Below are 20,892 nucleotides of genomic sequence, written 5' to 3'. Positions count from 1 at the left end.
CAGTGTCAGTGAGCAATAATATTTTGAAAAGAATCTTGTTTTCTGAACAGTAGGTCTCAACAGTGGCTTAAAATATTTAGTAAACCATGTTGTAAACAGATGTGCTGTCATCCAGGCTTTATTGTTGCATTTTAGAGCACAGACAGAATAGACTTAGCACAATAAGGCCCCTAGAATTTTGGGAATGGTAAATGAGCCTTCATTTCAGCTTAGGTTGTCAGCTACATTAGCCCCTAATGAATGAGTGAGCATGTTCTTTGCAGTTTTTTAAAGCAGGCATTGACTTCCCCTCTCTAGCTGAAAGTTCTAGATGGTATCTTCTTCCAATATAAGACTGTTTTGTCTGCATTGAAAATCTGTTGTTTAATGTAGGCACCTCCATTAGTGATCTTAAATAGACCTTCTGGATAACTTGCTGTAGCTTGTGTACCACTACTTACTGCTTTACCCTGTATTTTTATGTTGTGGAGATGTCCTGTTTCCTTAAACCTCATGAATCAACTGCTCTGTCTTCAAAGGCAGCTTCTGTAGCTTCCTCACCTCTCTCAGCCTTCCTAGAATTGAAGAGAGTGAGGGCCTTGCTCTGGATTAGAGGAATGTTGTGGCTGGTTTGATCTTCTATCCAGACCACTAAGACTTTCTCCATATAAGCCATAAGACTTTATCACTTTCTGATCATTCCTTTGTTCACTGAAATAGCACTTTTAATTTCCTTCAAGAACTTTTCCTATGCATTCACAACTTGGCTAACTACTGGTACAAGAGGCTTACCTTTTGGTCTCTTACCTTTTGACATGCCTTCCTCACTAAGCTTGATCATTTCCAGCTTTTGATTTAAAGGGAGAGACTTGTGACTCTTCCTTTCACTTGAACACTTAGAGCTCACTGTAGGGTTATTAACTGGCTTAATTTTAATGTTGTTGTGTCTCAGGAAATAGGCCTGAGTGGGGAAGGAGAGATGGGGAAGGGGCTAGTTGGTGGAGCAGAGAGCACACAACATTTAACTTTGCCATTTTACATGGGCATGATTTTTGATGCCCCCAAACAATTGCAATAGTAATATCAAAGATCACTGATGACAGATTGCCATAACAAATACAATAGTAAAGAAAAGTTATGAAATATTGCAAGAAATATCAGTATGTGACACAAAGATACAAAGTGAGTAAATGCTGTTGGAAAAATTGTACCAATAGATTTGCTCAGTGTAGGGCTGCCAAAAACCTTCAATTTGTATAACAAAACTGAAAAAAAAAGTCTCACAGTATATGCAAAGCACAATAAAGTGAAGTTCAATAAAATGAGGTATGCCTGTACATACTCTCTTGAAGCCCTACCTTGGATTATTAGTTTTTTTTTTTTTTTTTTTTTTTACCATGTGTAGGATGGTCAAGAAGAGTGTAACAAAAACTAGACATGAAAGAGTCCCATCAAATGAGCTCAGAGTCCTGCTGGGGGAGGTAGCTGACTGCAATGTTTATCCATCCAACAGATATTTATGGAATGACTGTCCTATGCTGGGCATTCTTCTAAGTGCTGGAGGTAGTATCAACAATACAAAGTTCCCACCCCAAGGAATTTACAGTGTAAATGGAGAAAATAGGCAACAAACATGTAGTAATTGGATAATTTACTATGAACCCATTCTCCCATGTTTTATCTCCAGCATGGGCCAGACAACTGTTACAAAGGATGAATGTCTCTGGATGAAAGTCTGAGATGATGTGACAATCGATGTCATGGATCTAAGAAAAGAATAGAAGTGTTGAGGTAGATTATATTAGGGGACAGTCTACCTACAGTGGAGCTCTCCTGACCCCAGATCACAGCTAAAATAATTAGGCTAGGATTAAACTTTACCTTTCCCAGAAAGAGAAATTATAATTTGAGGGTACTGATCCTGTAAAAGGAATATTGATAAGATAATACAATTTTTAAAAAAATCACAAAATATTTGAGTATGACAATACAATAACAAATATACATAGTAGATAAAGCAGAGCTAATGGAGCATAAGGAACAGAAACTTTGAATAAGCATAGTACATATCCTTAGGGAAATAAGGAGATTTAATGCAAACATGAAAAAAGGACAGATGTTTTTAAAGAAGAACTAGTTAGAGATATTGGATGTGAAACGATGTAATTATTTCAATAAAGGATTAAATAGAAAATTTAAGTAGGAGAATAGCTACAAAGAGTTAATTAATGGACTGGAAAATTATATTGAGATTTTCCAGATTAAGGGGCTGGCATAAATAGGCAGAAAGTATTTTTTTAAAAATTTCAAAGATGTAGAAGATGAAATTAGAATGCAAGCCTTCATTTAATAGGAATTCCAGAAGGAAATATTAAAAAGACCTTGTAGGAAGGTAATCTTTGAAGAAAACATATTTTCTAGAACTAAAAGAAGGCACATAACCTTAGATTAAAAAAGGTTTCAGGGGTGAAACAGCACACAATAAACAAATGAAGTAAAATCACATATCTAGCCATAGTAGAGTGAAATTTCACAGAAAGCTTCCAGAGAGGAAAAATCACCTATAAAGCCACAGGAATAAGACATAAGATTTCTCGAAAGCAATGAGACAATGAGATCATGTGGTGGTAGGGGGCAGGGGAAGGAGCTGATTCCAGATAATCCAGAAAATAGTACTTTAAATGATAGGGTAAAATAAAAATCTTTTCACCTTAATACTCATAGATGTCATCTAAGGTAATTTTTTTAGAGTGCATTCTATACTGAGAATATAAATTAGATCAAGAATAAGCAATGATTATGGAAAGCAGGGATAAATATATTAATAAATATCATTTGTTTTAATAAGCAGTAATTAAAAGGAAATATAAAACCACAATACCTAATCTACAGTTTAATGTCCTGTCACAACTGGCAAGGTGAATTTTAGAGAACAAAGATAAAAGTCAGTCAGGGTTCTTAACATGTAAGAGAGAGAAACATAGGTATTAGAGATATTTAGACATCAGCCAGGAAAGGAGGGAGAACTGTAAGCTTTCAAAAGTGAACCATAAGTGCGCCTTGGTGGCTCAGTCGGTTAAGCATCCAGTTTCAGCTGTGGTCATGATCTCATGGTTCATGGGTTTGAGCCCCACATCAGGCTCTGTGCTGACAGTTTTGAGCCTGGATCCGAGGAACATTCTGCAAAATAGCTGACAAGTACTTTTCAAAACTGGTTCTGGTAACCAAAAATAATGAAAGTCTGAGAAACTCTCAGAGCCATGAGAAGCCTGAGGGAACTTGATGGCTATATGTAATGTGGAATTCTGGGTAGGAGGATTCTCGAACAACAACAGAAGACATTTTGTAAAAACTAAAGACATCGGACTAGTGTATGGACTTTAGTTAATAATTATCAACATTGCTTTGTCGGTTGTAACAAATGTACCATACTGTAAGATGTTTCTAGTAGGGATACTGGTTGTGGAGTCCACTGGAATTCTCAGTGTTTTTTTCCCAACCTTGCTGTAAACCTAAAACTTTTAGAATTCCTTTAGAAGTTTAATTTTAAAATTGTAGCTAACATATATTTTAAAAAAATGTTTTGAGAGCTAAATCTAAAAAAAACCTTAGAGTAATTCTGTAAAACATAGGAGTAATTTTGGGTTAGATGCTGGTTTAAAGATAGAATGCTGAAAACACTAGCCACAAAAGAAAACACAATAGATTACACCAAAGCTATTAAAACAAAACAAAACAACTTTTGTGCTGCAAACAACACATCAAGAAAGTGAAAAAAAGCCTATGTCCACACAAAATTTGTACATGAATATTTATACTAGTATAATTCAAAAGAGCTAAAATAGAGAAACAACCCACTAACAACTGATGAATGAGTAAACAAAATGCAGAGCACTCCTAGAATGAAATATTATTTGGCAATAAAAAAATGAAATACTGATGCATGCTACAACATGGATCAACTTTAAAAACATCCTAAGAATCCAGAGACAAAAGAAGACCTATTATATGATCTCATTTATATAAAATGTCCAGAATAGGGAAATCCATAGACACTTAGATTAGTGGTTGTCTGAGGCTGGAGGTAGGAGGGAATGAGGAGAAGCTGCTAATGGGTATAAGGAAAATACACTTGGCTGGGTGATATTTGTATTCCTCTGTGAATAAATTAAAAACCATGGAATTGTGCTCTTTAAAAGAGAATTTCGTACTATGTAATTCTATCTCCATAAGGCTGTTACATTCAAAGAAAAAAGGCAAGCATTTCGAAAACTTTAAGATCACAGATACCCTACTTGATCAAGTAAGCACGGAACATACTCCTTCTTTGGCAAACATGAGCCATTCTTCACAACCAGTGATGTGGCAGGCCACAGAGGAATTTCAGTAAATTCAAAGAATCAGTAGGTTACATATTCTGGTCTTTGATTGCCATGCCACAAAATTAGAAATTAAGAACAAAAGAAAACATTTATTCCCATGTGAGTGAGAACTATAATAATTGTGCCTTTAAACAACTCATGAGTTAAAAAAAGGGAATCAAATGTGAAATTGTAAACTATTATAGCCAAATAAAATGAAAGCAGTATATTTCAAAATGTGCGATCTGCTCTTAGCACCAAGAAGGAAATACATAGCTGCGACTCTAATTATCAGAAAACAAGAAAGGCTGGAGATACATGAGGTTTAACTCAATAGGCCAGAAAAATAGAAATCAAGCACATTTAAGGAAACAAAAAGAAATAATAAAAATGAGGCTGGAAATCAATGAAGTAGAGAACAGGAAAACACGATGATTTTTAGAAAGTATGTTGTTTCGGAAACCAAATATAACAGGCCTATGGTGAAACAGGTCAAGTTGAAAAAAAGAAACCTGAAACAAGCAAATTAAAAAACGCTGAAAATCATAAAGCAGATTTATAAAGGCACAAATATAGGGAGCAATTATATGTTAACTGATTGGAAAGCCTAGATAAAGGAATGCATTTCTAGAAAAACAGTCAAAACACAAGAAGATAGAGAAAAACGTGGCAGAATAGCCATCAAAGAATTGAAAGGGTGGTAAAGAACAAATGCACCTCTGGACACATACTTCCTCCTTGTCCATGACGCATTTTCTCTCTCCATTCTTGAGCTACTCATTCTTCCCCCTCTAGTCCACTTTCCAGATTGCTCCTTGACTGATCTTTTTTAATGGTAAATTTGATCATGACTCACCCTGCTTATAACACTGAACTGGCTTCCTATGTATTTAGGGTAAAGTTCATAATCTTTGGCTTAGTCTTTGCCCCCTCATTGTAAACTAATTTCAAAATAGGTTGTCTCTCCACCTTTTGATGCCTCTGCCCATATTTTTCTCTTCCCTTGGAATGCCCTTTCAACCATGCCATCATCTTACTGTTCCTTGTGTCTTAGAACTCAGCTCTAGAAACATCTTTTCCTGGACGACAGGACTCATTCCCCAGTCTGAGATGAACTCACTTTGCATTCTCGCTGTAATCTGTGTACAAGTGACTATGTAGGCTTTGCTCTCCTAAATGCAAACCAGCATAAAACTAAGTCATTTTGAAGACTGTATTTAAAAAAATTTTTTTTTCAACGTTTTTTATTTATTTTTGGGACAGAGAGAGACAGAGCATGAACGGGGGAGGGGCAGAGAGAGAGGGAGACACAGAATCGGAAACAGGCTCCAGGCTCCGAGCCATCGGCCCAGAGCCTGACGCGGGGCTCGAACTCACGGACCGCGAGATCGTGACCTGGCTGAAGTCGGACGCTTAACCGACTGCGCCACCCAGGCGCCCCGAAGACTGTATTTTAACGGGGTATTGTGGCCTGCTCATCATTCTTTGCCTGAGATTTGTTCTCAGTTTATTAAAAAGGGTATTGCCACATGTTGGACAAATGGTAACAATAAGCAGTAAACCAAGAATTTTCTCTGATGTGACAGAAGAATTGAAAGAGAATTGTAAATGGAATAATTTTCTGAACTTCACTGGACATGATTTTATGTCCCACGCATAAGAGTACAAAGATTTGAATAACATAGGATTGTGCCCTCAAGGAATTCATGTAAAGTGCCAACTTTGCAATGGAATTTGCATTCACGTGTGGAGCCTTTAAAAACCAAAAGAAACTCAAAACAAGGATATGAACGCCCATCAACTCATGGGGAAATTTCAATCTAGAGGGAGCCAGCTGAGGACACGTGGTGCCCTTTAGGTTATACTTTGCAAATATGTACCTCCTCCTGCATTTGATGGTGGCTGTTGATTCATGATTGTGAATCTCCAAAGGCATGGTGTGAAAGTGAGCTCGATATGTCAAGTTTAATACTGAACAGAGGTGAAAGTGGCTGGTCTGCCCAGGCAGGCATTGTTCTTATTTTCCTTTAGGGACTCCATGCAGGTATGGGCACTTGCTGAAGAGGGCTATCATTTCCAGTAAATGTCTGTGTGTGTGTGTATTTGTGTGAATATAATTTAAGATACATAAAGACATATAAAACTTAAACTTCAGCATGCATTGCTTTTTAAATTCCTGTTTCTTGTGATGGTAAAAATAGCTTTAAAGAAATTGTTGAAATGCACTTGATCTTCAGGTCAAAAACACCTCCAAATGTTATCTGTCAAATGTGATTATTCCCATTTTAAGTTAGGTCAATTTCCTGTTACACATGGAACGTTGGTTTTTATAGAAGTGCCAAACCTTAATAAAGTAAACATTTTGGCAAAATATTTCCTTCCGATGAAGTATCTCTGTAATGTAAAAAGAAATTTAATTAAATCTCTATTTTTAAGCTACTAAGAGACTAAAGCAAGTAGGCAAACATTAAAACAGAGTGCCTGTCTTGACAAATTATAAAGTCTCAAAATAACCATAGAAATTATAAATGTGGTATGGTAGAAAGAGAAGGTGAATCATAATTATGGAATAATTTCTATGTGTCATGCCCTTCATAAGCAGAATGAGGAGGATATGGAAGCCCAGAAAGAATATATAATATCCAAGGCCAAACAGATAGAAGGGGCAGAACAAAAATGAGGATGCATCCTCTGTTTTTGCCATGACACACAGCTTATTTCTCCTGGAATGGGAACTTCCAGTTTAGGCTGAAGTTCTTGTTCTCCTTAACAAGCTGCATGCCTTTGAAACAGTTATCTACACTTAAAAAAATCAGGTTTTGGGGCACCTCCGTGGCTCAGTCAGTTAAGCATCCAACTCTTGGTTTCGGCTCAGGTCATGATCTCATGGTCCATGGGATCGAGGCCTGCGTTGGGCTCTGCACTGCAGCCTATTTGAGATTCTCTCTCTGCCCCTCCTCTCTGTCTGTCTCTCTCTCTCTCTCTCTCAGAAATAAATTGAAAAAAAATAGGTTTATTCAAGGATAATTTTTAAGGTATATAAAATACAATTCACCCATTTTAAGTCTAAGTTCAATGAAGTTTAACAAATGCACTCAGTTTTAAAACCACCACTACTAACCCAGATATGGAATATGTCCATGTACTCAAAATATTTATCCATACCACTTGGGCATAGACAAGAGATCTAGACCTATTTTTTTTCATACCTTCCTGCTGTACACAAGTATATATCCTATAAATGGCATAAGCAACAAACAAGTGGTTAAAGAAAAAGGTAAACTGGCTTGGGACTCCACAATTAGAGGAGGAGCACAACAGCAGGACACCTTGTAACCTTCCACCCAACAGAGCGAGACCATCCTGACCCAGTGTTTCTCAACCTTTGACCTAGCCAACAGTTGAACCCCAGGTAGGATCGTTCCTTCCCAGATTGAATTATTGTCTGACAGCATCAGAAGGTGAACAGAATGCAAACACACTCACACACCAAGACTGAGTCACAGCAAGGAGCCCCAAATGGGAAGTCATTTGGTCCCCATGGATTTGAGGCTCCACTCTCACCCAGGGACACTAGGGCAAGCCTGTAAAATTGGAAAAAGGGTCCCCAGTCACAGCAAGCAGCCCAGTCTGAGAAACCTCTATACCTCCATGTGTCTACATGCCTCCTCCCCTGCCAGAGACAATAGGGCAGCTAGGGAGGTAGTGGTAGAGGGATCCCACCACCCCACTCCTCTACCAAAAGATACTTGAAGGCTTCGCCTGAGAAAATATCTTCCAGGCCTCAGGCAGCACCAGCAGCAACTAGTGGAAGCACTGGAAACACTGATAAACTAAGCAGACCAAACTAGTGCTAGATAGGCTTTGGAAATGAAACTACCATTGTGACCCCAGCCCCTAAGGGAAGACTAAGACATGCACGGTGAATCTGAATAGGGTGACTGCCTGCCAAAATAAAAGATTTACATAGGACCAGGGCCTTTAATATAACACAAAATGTCCAGGATACAATAAGTCATCACCAATGATACAAAGAATATAGCAACCCCAGTGGGAAAAGATAATCGACTGATGCCAACACCAATGCAAATCAGATGGTGGTAGCTTAAAAGGATTTTAAAGTAGGTGCTGTAAAACCTACAGCAACAATTATAAATTCTCTTAAATGAAAAAAAAAAGTAGGAAACTTTCAGCAAAGAAATAGAAGTTATAAAAAGAAAAAAAGTGGAAATGATTGAGCAGAGAAATATAATACCAGAAATGAAAAATTCAGTAGATTGGAAATGGCAAAGAGCAGAATTGATGAACTTGAGGACAGAACAAAAGAATTTAGCCAGTATGAGCAATAGAAAATTGACTGGGGAAAAAAAAAACAAAAACAATGAACAGAAACTAAGACCTGTGTAGCAATAACAAAAGATCTGATGTTCATACCACTGGAGTCCCACCAGAGGATTAAGAGGTGAAGAGGAGATGGCATTTGGAGAAATAATGTATAACATATTCCCAAGTTTGATGAAAGACACAAACCTATAGCTCTATGAACATGACAAAAGCCTAACCAGGATAAGTGTAAAGAAATTTACATCAAGACACATCATAAACTTTTGAAAACTAAAGGTAAAAACAACTATAGGCAACCAGAAAGAACACACATATTATGTATAAGGAATCACCAATTTGAATAATAAAAAGTTTCTCACTTCAAATCAAGGAAATCTGAAGGAAATATCACAATATTTCTTAAGTGCTTAAAGAAAAGAACTGTCAACTGTAAATTCTATAGCTGGCAACACTATTCATCCTGAATTAAGAGGTAATAACATTTTCAAATGAAGGAAAAACTAAGAATTTGTTTCTATTGTGTCTACCATTAAAAACTGGATTAAAGAAGTTCCTTAAACAAGAAATGATCAAAGAAGGAATATTGGAACATCAGGAAAGAAAAAAGAACAATGGAAGGAACAGAGGTGTGGGTACATATATTAGACAAACCATTATGGATTCAATGCCCCTGTCCCCAAATTTGTAAATTGAAACCCTAATCCCCCACTGTAACTGTATTTGGAGATAGGGCATGTGAAGAGGTGACAAGTTTAAAATGGTGAGGCCCTAATCCAATGAGGCTGTTTTTAAGTACCCAGGCTGTGGTTTCTTTATGGCAGTTCAAGTTGACTTACACACTATCCTTTTCTTGATGAGTTTTACAAATCCTACTTAATGATTAAAATGAGGTTTATAACATTATCTGATAACCAAGACCATAATAATACTGAAAAATGGTGAAGGTAAAGGTACCTAAATGGAAGTGAGATTTCCATACTTCAGTTGGAGTGGTAAAATGTTCATATTCGCTGATTGTGGTAAGTCAGATATGTAAAACAAGAAGCAACCACTGGGGAGAATTGAACAAAGATACAAACTCAAAAATAATATAAATAAATCAAGATGGGATCTTAACATTTTACAGGTAACCCACAGGAATGCAAGAAAAGGAAAACAGAGGAATGACAGCTCAAAGAAACAAAACAATATGGCAGATTTAAGTGCCAGCATACCAATAATTGCATTAAACGGGAATGTCTAAATGCACTAATCAAAAGACACAAATTGGAAGAGTGGACTTCAAAGAAAAATGACCTAAATATCAACTGCTGATTAAAAAACAAAACAAAACCCTTCACTTTAAGTTCAACAACATAGGTGGATTCAAAGTAAAGGAATGGAGAAAGATGTATATGCAAACATTAATGGAAAACTGAGGAAGGGTGAAATGTCTGAAAGGGAGGTTAAGAGAATAATAAAATTTACAGCAAAGAAAACTATTGCAGGCAAAGAGTGTTATAATGATGAAAGGACGGATCCAGCAGAAGGACATAACTATACCAAATGTGTACACATCAACAGAGCCTCAAAATAAATAAAACAATAACTGATAGACCTGACGGAGAAACACATAAATATACAATTATGGTTGGGGACTTCAGCATCCCCCTCTAGGCAACTAATAGAACTGCTAGACAGTAAAATCATCAAAGATAGAGAGGGACTAAGAAACACCATCAACCAATAGGCTTTAATAACCATTTTATAGAACGTTGTACCCAACAGGAGCAGTATACACATTACACACATACAGGTCCACAAAACCTGTGTTAAGATAGACCATATCCTGGGCTGTGAAAGAAACCCAAGTAAATTAAAAATAGTTGAAGCCATACAGAATTTGTCTTTCCACCACAATGGAATCAAACTTAGAAATCAGTAACAGATGCTGTTTGATACCTCACAAAACTTGTCAGATCTGTATTGCTAGGTTGCATGGTAAATTGCTATGCTTTCTTTTTTATTTTTTTAAATGTTTATTTGAGAGAGAGAGAGAGAGAGAGAGAGAAAGAGACAGAGAGAGTGGGGGGGGGGAGGGGCAGAGAGAGAGGGAGACACAGAATCCAAAGCAGGCTCCAGGCTCTGAGCTGTCAGCCCAGAGCCCGACACGGGGCTCGAACCCATGAACCGTGAGACCATGACCTGAGCCAAAGTCAGACGCTCATCTGACTGAGCCACCCAGGTGCCTGTGCGCTTTCTTGTTAATGATGGATGAACATTCCAGTTGCTCTGCATCCCTGCCGGCACTTTGTATTGTCAGATTTTTAACTTTTTTTTTTTTAACTTTAGCCCCATTCTGGAAGTTGTTTAGTCTCTACCCTACCCCTCATACTTACCGAGGTGTTTTAGAACCTTAATTGGAGTGATTATTGATCTAAAAGAAAGCAGCCAGAGACCTAGGGCCTGTTAGAGAAAACTGAGTCCTCTGCATGACGTTGAAAGCATGACATCAGTCCTCAGATAACTGCTGGCCTATATCTGCATCAGGTAGCCTTCCTTTTTGCCTTCTTGCTGTTTCCCAAACTTCTCAAGCAATTTAATTCTTTTATGCAGCAGTACTTTTTTTAACCATTAAATTTTAGGATCCATCCTCACTTTTTAGCTTTCAGACCTCTAATTTATCTTTCAAGATCCAAAGAAAATTTCAATATTTGGGTCATTTACCAGTGCCACTATGAGGGACATTTGTTCCTTGCTTTGTTGTGAAGGTATTTATGTGTGACCCCATGGAGTAATTAGCCTGTTCTGCTGCAGGTATCGGTTTTGGGAGGGAGGCTCTTTGGATCAACTCTGTGCAGTTTCTAAAGAAATAGAAGCTGTGCCTTATTTTACTTTGCATTCTCTAGGACGTAGTATCAACATCATTTGTTAAACTCAATAATGTTGATTTTTGTCATTTTGTCATATCCAGAAATGTTCTCTGAAATCTTTAAATGTGAAAATTATTTCCAGTGCTGTTTATCAGTGTTGCAGGTCGTATGCTGACAGGGTATCTTTGGCACAAGTTTCTTAATATTCTCCTGGTGCTAGACTCCTTTACCTCTAAGCCAGTGTTTCTTAATGAAGTATATCCTAAGCCCTCTAAGGTGAATCTACAGTTGGTTTCCTGCTCCTTCCCATTAGTCAAAATTATACCATTGAGTTTGACGTTACGGAGTTTGTATTATGAAATCCATAGGTATTTTGGATGTGCTTTTTCAAACTACATGCATCTTCCTGGTCACCATTCCTACTCCCATCATACTACCGTATTGTTCTGAATAATAATAATTCATGATAGCCACACTTTCGGTTTCATGGGGGGAAACTTTTTTAATTATAAGGGAAAGGGAATATACAGCATTAAACAATTATCATAAACATAAAGAGGGAGAGAAGCATAGAGAAGAACAAAGAAGGGTTAGTACATCAAATTGGGTACTCACAGAATTCAACCTTCTGGCTGGGGAAGCCCTGGGGTGAACAGCCATGATGGAGTCCAGATTGAGCAACTTGGGCAGAGTGTCCTCCCCTCAGGTGAGACTTGCAAGTAACTATTCCTGCCAGGGCACTGGTGATCTATGGTTAGTCATTAAGTTTGCCTGAGTGCAGCCCTGAGCAAGCTGGGTTTTTTTTTTTCCTCTGTTTCTCTTATCGTATCTCATAATCTAAGGAGCCTGGTGTTTGCATATTTCTTTCTGCTCCCTCATCCATTCCAGGGGGCCAGCCTGGTCTTGCTCAGGAGGTGAGGCAAGTTAATCCCTCTTGACATCAGGAACAGAAGGGCCAGTTCTGGTTCTGAGGCCAGATGTAGAGTGTAAGCCAACTAAGACCCCCCATGATTGTGCATGTGCAGCTCTGGGTAGAAATGCATGACAAGTTACATAAATTCTATGCAGAACACCTATCTTTTAAAAATTTTTTTTCAATATTTACTTTTGAGAGAGAGAGAGAGAGAGGGGGAGGGTCAAAGAGAGAGGGAGACATAGAATCTGAAGCAGGCTTCAGGCTCTGAGCTGTCAGCACAAAGCCCAACGTGGGGCCTGAACTCACAAACTGTGAGATCATGACCTGAGATGAAGTACGATGCTTAGCTGACTGAACCACCCAGGCGCCTATCTTTAGAATATCTTTAGAATATTCTATCTTTAGAATCACTGCTTTGCACCTGTGCTGTTAACCTTGGTAACTCACAGTTCTCCTAGGAAATGTTCTGAGGATCCCAATCTGAGATACTCCACATGAAAAGGTAAGAGCGTGGTCTTGGTGTCACAGGGATTGGAGGTACAAGGACAGATGCCATGATCATATGGAAACACTATTCTATAAGATGGTCATATAGGTGGTAATCCTGAACAAGTATGTATTAACTTGAGACTATAAAAAAAAAAAGTAAAACACAAAATTTAAAATATAATCATAGAAAACTTACAACTCCCTCCCTTAAAAATATGTCTATAAAAAGAGCCCAATTTGAAAAACACTGTCCAAAATGATTCTATTCTTTTTTCCCCACTTTGAAAACTTAAGAATCTCTTGCTGTGAAGTTTTTCTGTTCTGGAATTGCAAGACCAACTTAATTTCACTCTGCAGTCTCTAGTGTGAATGGTTAATTTCTTATCTAATAAAGAACTCATAGATGGAAGGAAAAAAAAAAGGGAGCTTAGCATGCAAGGCATTTATTAGGGATCAGTAGCCTTGGGAAGAGGGATGTGGAACTGTGATACAGTCTTAACAGAGTCTTAGTTAACCAGAAAGGGTCCAGAGGTGTCCTCTGTTGGTCCGAGATGCCTGGGTTTTCACACTTTAATGTCACTGGTTGATTTGGATGTGGGATGATTCCAGAAGTACATGAATTTGGGTGAGACAACTCTGTGCAGCTGAAGCAAATCATTCAGGAGTTGACAGTTGAAGTCTGTCTGCCGTTGGGTAGGGTGACAGGTCTTTCTTTGAATGGGGATCTGGGTGGCCAATCTCCAAGTCTGTCACAATGAACAAAACTAGTTGATATTTGTTGTTTACCATGTGCTAGAATATTACAGAAAGCCTTTTATGTACATCATCTCATTAATTCTCACCTTCTCTCCCTGAGGTAGGTATTATTATTCTTCCTATTGTATAGAGGAGACAGCAGGCAAAGAGGGGGTAATTGGCTTGTGCCAACTAACACAATGAGTTTAAATGGTGGGGCAGAGATTGTATCTAGGCAGTCTGACTCCAAAGCTCAAGCATTTAACCACAATGATATCCTGTGCAATCTACACTGTATTTAACTGCAGTTCCTTGAAATTTGATCATCTATATGTGATGAATAGTTTTAAGGAGAAAAGGAATGCTCACTTGCCTGCTGTTCTAAACATACATAGTCATCTGCAGAGCCTTTTTTGTTTGTTTGTTTGAAGCAAGTGTGTATAGCCTGATATGAAAAGAATTCCCTTTTTGGTCTCCTGCAAATTCCATAGATTGATACCTCACTGGTCAGCATCTGAGGTGAGTCTTGAGTCAGCCCCACCTGCCTGCCATGTTTGTATTAATGGAACACCCTACTTGAAGTGCTGGGAAGCTGCAGGGGGTCCGAGTATGGCCATCAGCATTTCTGGGCTGTCCAGTTTACAACCTTCTAGGGACTCAGATGAAAGTATAGTAGTAACAAAGTTGCTTTCAGCTAAGGGGCTTTTCAAGATAATAATTTACCTTTAGATTTCCATGCAGCTGTAGGTAACAGCATCAGTTAGCACTGACAAATTCACTGGGGAACCTCATTTTTCCTCAGTTGGCTTTTGATAGATCTGTATTAAATACTAAATGAACTTTGAACAGGTATGATTTAAAAAACAAAACAAAACTCCTTGACCTTCACAATTTTATATATTTATTGATAAGGTAATGGATGCATTATTGTTTTTATTTTAAAGATTTCCAGTGATTTTCTATGCATCATCTTTTTCTATGGATAACTCGAATAAAATAAAGATAGACTGTCCCAGTTATTATTAGAGGTGATAATTTGCAGTCTAAGTGTTGCCATGGATACCTAAGAACCCCCCAAAGACTCAGGCCTGGGAGTCAGGGCTTAATCCTGAGGTGCTTTTCAATAGCACCAGCTGTCCAGAGCCTGAAAGGCGTGGCAAATTACACCATTATTAGAGTGAAATGGTATGGCTAAGCTAATTATTTGTGGGCTTTAGACACAGGTGTTCATAAAGGCTGAACGTGCACTCCTAATCAAGTCTGATTGGGCCAGAACAACAGCCCAGCATGGGACTATCAAAGAGTTGTTTATAGTGTCTTTCATTTAAATAATAAAAGAGGCCACTGTAGGCCTTCTGTTCAGTAGAGTTTTTAGTGTTGCTCTGAGTTCATCATTACAGGTAATCATATTTGGTTTTTCCCTTTGACTTAGTTCAGTCCTGGAGATCTGTTTTCTAATAATATTTTACTTGCTAGTCATACAACAATTCAATGTATTTCAGCTAGCCCATGACAGTTTTCTGTTAATGCCACTTTTAGTGAATACAACGTAACTTTACAGAACTGAATGTTAGACCTTTATCAAAAACTGGTACTTTGACTATCATTCATTAAGAGAATGGTTAATTCTCCAGGTTAATTTCTGTTTCGTTACCTGAGACACTTCTCTGATAATTCTTGTGTTGATAATATAATAGCAAGTTGATGGAAAATAGGCTTTAAAATTTTTCCTCATTTAATAGTATTTGGTTCACCTAATATCTGAGTATCAGTTGTTAAAATGTCTGATGGGAAGTCTTAACATGGATTCATCATACCTTGATATCATGCCGAGAATGATAAATTGCTCTGTTTTTCCTGTTTTGGCTTTTTTAAAAGAATGAAATGAATACTTCTTCGATGTGCATAGGCCATAAAGAAGCTTACCTTTACTTGTTATAAACAATAGTTATAAAACAATACTTCTACATCTAACATTTAGCTTCCAAATAATAGTGATGTAGTAGATTCCTTACCCTGAAACTACTTAGTGAGGACTCAGTTTGTCTGTTTTACTTTTCTTTGGTTAATACAGTGGTTATGTATTTAGAAAGGTAAAGGATTAGCACTGCTGTGCAATACTGTTGGGATACCTAGTAAATGTTTTGCTTAAACATTTTTTTTTGCTTTGCTATCACAATTGGATGAAGACGTACTTACTCTCTGGAGGCAGAGTGACCTATTAAGAGATACAGATGACCTAATAAAATAGGTCTATCTGCAGATGAGTATAATGGAGCCTACTATGAGTTTGGATACATTTTGGATGAGTAAGAGCACTGGGTTGTGTCTCTGAGTTCATTCAGTTAGGATATTCTTCCTGCTGTTCTTCTGTGTGTAGGATAGTGGGAGTTGGTAGTTTCTGGAAATGATGATGTAGACTTTAAACAGAGTGATGAGTCTTATGCAAAAGCACCAAGAGTTCCTCCATCCCAGTAGAAAACAAATATATTACCTCCCTCTATGGATCAGTAAGTATTATACATAGGGAAGAGTGCTCTCAGAGGTGACTAGAGGGAGACTGGTGGAGGCCGTCTCGAGCCTGCAATAGTTACAGGAATTATCACTCAGTTAAAATTCAACAGTTACCTACCAAACACCTACCGTGCTTGCTGCTCTTCAAGAAGGGCTGGACTTAAACCACGGGTAACTTCCAGAGCTAGTTGTTTTACATTTTTTCCTAATAAAATAGATTTTTTTCTACTTTCATCTCTCATAGTCCAGAGACCTAACTAGGCAGTCATTTTGGGGGAATGTAATTCTGTCTTTATTTTTGTGACCCTGTGGAGAAAAAAAAGCCCCTTCTCATTTATGGCAAGAGTAATATCTCTAGTGGAAAGGGGATTCAAAACCTCTATGAAAAGGAGTTTGTTTGAGTTCATGTATCAATTAGGGGTGGCTAAGTTCCCAGACTCTCAGGAGCTAGACACAAAAGTTTAATTCTGCCCATGTCACATGGTCATTTAAGGTAAGCAGGTGATTATGCATTTTAGTCATGAGGGGTACAACTAGTGGGTGCTGTATCTTGATGTCTGCCTTTCTAATCACCATAAGACAGGGAAGGTGAATCATGAACTAGCTCTTAAAGTTTATGTACTAGTGACGCAAGATACTTCTGCTTACATTTTATTAGCCCAACAAATTATACGGCCAAGCTTAAATTCACAGGGCAGTGCTCAGAAAGCAGAGTAGAGAAATATTTAGTGAGCAGAAATAACTATAGCACCCTCTAAATCATTTCTTGCAAGTGAATTATTTACAGACTAGACCAGCTCAAAAGAAATACCTAATTTAAATGGGAATTCAGAGAAAGAAAATATGAAATTGTATCAAGACATCAGATATGCATCTACCTTTTTTTTTTTTTTTTTTTTTGGTTTGTTTGTTTGAAATCACCCAAAATGACAGAGGGGGGAAAAACACTATATGTAGAACCAGGGAGAAATGTTCTTATGGAAATTCTGAATCTTAAATATCTATATTAGAAACAAACTTTAAAATTAAACCTTTAAGGAAAGGAGAAAGAAAATTATAAGATACTTTTATACTAATATATTTAGTGGTGAAACATTAGAATAATTCTAACAAAATCAGTAAAATGGTAAGGATCCTCACTATCATTACTAGAAGACATGCTGAGGATCTTAATCCAGGTAATAAGGTGAGAAAAAAGAATCAAATACTTTAGATACCAAGAAATAAGTTACCAAGTTTAATAAAAAAATAATTTTAACAAAGGGAAATAATAGGAACAGACATTTGACAGGAGAGTAAAATAAAAGGATGTGAACAGGACAGATCCTATATTAAGGTTCTTTAGAGAAGTAGAACCAATAGCAGGTCTGTCTGTCTCTCTGTAGAGAGATTTATTTTAAGGAATTGGTTCACATGATTGTGGAGGCTGGCAATTCAAAATCTGCAGGGTAGGCTTGCAGGCTGAGGACCCAGGGTCGAATTGATGTTCAAGTGTGAAGGCAGTCTGCGGGCAGAAGTTCATCTTCCTCAGGGAAGGTCAGTCTTTGACTACTAAGGCCTTCAACTGATCAGGTGGGGACCACCCACATTATTGAGGGTAATTAAATGTTACCAAAATTATGCATTCTCTTCTTTAAAAAATTACAACAGTTATAAACAGGAAATTCACTTAAATTCCAAACCTCATACTCAAGCATAAATATACTAAGTGAAACAATAAGTTATATTTTACACAATTACATTTGGCAAAAGTTGTAATTTGGTAATATTTTTAAATTATTTTTTCTTAGTTGAGATATAATTAACATGTAACGTTGCATTTAAGTGTAGAAAATAATTTGATATATGTATATATTGCAAAATAATTATCACAGTAAGTTTATCATTCATCACACAGTTATAATTTTTGTGTGTGTGTGATGAGAACTCTTAAGATTTATCTCTTAACCTTCGAGTATACAATATAGTATTGTTAACTATACTTATGCTGTACATTACATCCCCAGAACTTATTTATCATATAACTGGAGGTTTTGTACCTTTTGTACCTCACCCATTTCATCCATCCATCACACCTTGTCTTTGGCAACTACTAATCTGTTCTCTGTATCCATGAACTCAATTTTTGTTTTGTGTTTTAAGATTCCATACATAAATGAGATCATGCGGTATTTGCCTTTCTCTTTCTGACTTCCTTAGTATGATCCCCTCAAGATTCATCCATATTGTCACAAATGACAAGATTTCCTTTATTTTAATGGTTGAATAAATATATATACCATATTTTCTTTATTAATTTGTCCATCAATGGACACATAGGTTATTTCCATGTTTTTGTGTATAATGCTGTAACAAACATGAGAGTGCAGACCTCTTTTCAAGATAGCAATTTCATTTCCTTCAAACAAATACCCAGAAGTGGAATTGCTGGTTCATATGCTGCTTCTATTTTTAATTTTTTTAGGAACCTAAAAAAAATTGGCTGTACCAGTTTACTTTCCTACCAGCAGTCCACAAAGTTTCCCTTTTCACCACACTCTTGCTAACACTTATTTCTTTTTTTTCTTTTTTAAAAATTTTTCTTGTTTATTTATTTATTTATTTAGAGAGAGCATGGGTGGGGGAGGGGCAGAGAGAGAGAGAGAGAGGGAGAGACAGAGATAGAGAATCCCAACCAGGCTTTGCATCATTAGTGCAGAGCCTGATGCAGGGCTCAAACTCATGAACCATGAGATCATGACCTGAGCCGAAACCAAGAGTCAGATGCTTAACCGACTAAGCTACCCAGGTGCCCCCTTTTCTTTTTAAAACAACTATTTTACAATGCTTTAGGAGATACTCTGTTGTAGTTTTGATTTACATTTCTCTGATGGTTAGTGACGCTAAGTACCTTTCCATGTTCCTTTTGACCATCTATATGTCATCTTGGAAAAATGTCTATTCAGATTCTCTGAATATTTTGAGAGACACAGAGCTTGAACAGGGGAGGGGCAGAAAGAGAAGGAGACACAGAATCCAAAGTTATCTCCAGGCTCTGAGATGTCAGAGCCCGACATGGGGATCAAACCCATGAGCTGTGAGATCATGACCTTAGCCCAAGTTGGATGCTTAACCGATGGAGCCACCCAGGCACCCTGATTCTCTGCCATTTTTGATAGCATTGTTTTTTTCCCTACTTGTTTTATGTGCTCTTTGTATATTTTAGATATTAATTCCTTATCAGATAGTTGATTTACAAATTTTTTTCCATGTCATAAGTTACCTTTTCATTTTTTCATGATTTTCTTTGCCGTACAGAAGGTTGTTGATTTGATGTAGTCCCACTTGTTTATTTTTGCTTTTGTGGTCAAATCCAAAAAAAAATCATCAAGAATGATGTCTGGGAGGTTACTCCCTGTGTTTTATTCTAGGATTTTTATGGTTTCAGTTATTGCATCCAAGTCTTTAATTCCGTTTGAGTTGATTTTTATGTATGGTGTAAGATAGTGGGCCACTTTCTCTTGTATGTGGCTGTCCAGTTTTCAATGTACCATTTATTGAAAATATTGTCTTTTCCCCATTTTTGTATTCTTGGCTCCTTTGTCATAAACTAATTGCCCATATTTGTAGGTGTTTATTTCTAGGCTCCTTATTCTGTTCCACTGACTGTGTGTCTGTTTTTATGCCAATATCCTACTTTTTTTATTACTATGGACTTGTAATATCATTAAAAATCAGAGTGTATTATGCCTCATGCTTTTTCTTTCTCAAGATTATTTTGGCTATTTCGTGTCTTTTATGGTTCTATACAAATTTGAAGATTGATTGTTCTATTTCTGTGAAAAATACCATTAGAATTTTGATAAGGATTTCATTGAATTTGTAGTTTGGGTAGTATGGACAATATTCAGGGATGGTTATGGATAGTGTTCAATGAGACAGTAATGTGAGCTTACTAACACTCTAATTCACTGTTGGTGGCAATAGAAATAAAGAATACATTTTGGAAAGGAATGTTATAAAATCTGTCAGTGTGTGTACTTTCAGACTCAAATTCTAAGGATCAACTATATATATTGCAGAAGAAACTCTTGCACATTTACATAAGGACAGTCATTGCTTCATTATTTGTAATAATGAAAACTGAATGATTTATATATCCACCAATAGAAAAGGTGTACACATAAAAGTATATGTAATGAGAAAAGTAAATCACAAGACAAGATAGTATGTGTGTAAAGAAAAAAGATGGACACAAGGATGATACAGATAGACATAAATGATTGAGATCAAATTACCCTTGGTAGTTAAGATTGTTTATTTTACGTAGCTGAAAAAATTGTGATATTTATGTGGTTGGTCTTTAATACCCTGTTTAGCTTCCTCTTCTTCAAATTCACCTGTACCTCTAATAAGTCCAGCTTTGCGTAGGATTATAATTGTCTCATAATATTTCTCCCTGAAGAATTCTCATTTTAACAGGAAATGTGAGGGCAGGAATAAGAAAAGTGTGTGCTCTAACAGTAGAATATTAGAAATTAGCATTTAGAGGTAGAGATGGATGGAGTAGGGGAGAGAAAAGTAGAACCTTTCTATTAACCCTGGCAACATATTCCCAGGCAGCAAACCCGCAGGCCCTTGGAAAGGTTAGTTGTGACTGGGACTGTTGAACGAAGCATCAGAACCTATGAGGAGCAAGGGACAGTTGCTAGAGGGCCTCAGC

The sequence above is a fragment of the Neofelis nebulosa genome, chromosome 11 (genome assembly GCF_028018385.1).
Source record: "Neofelis nebulosa isolate mNeoNeb1 chromosome 11, mNeoNeb1.pri, whole genome shotgun sequence".
NCBI classification, from domain to species: Eukaryota; Metazoa; Chordata; class Mammalia; order Carnivora; family Felidae; genus Neofelis; species Neofelis nebulosa.
This window is presented reverse-complemented; position numbering follows the sequence as displayed.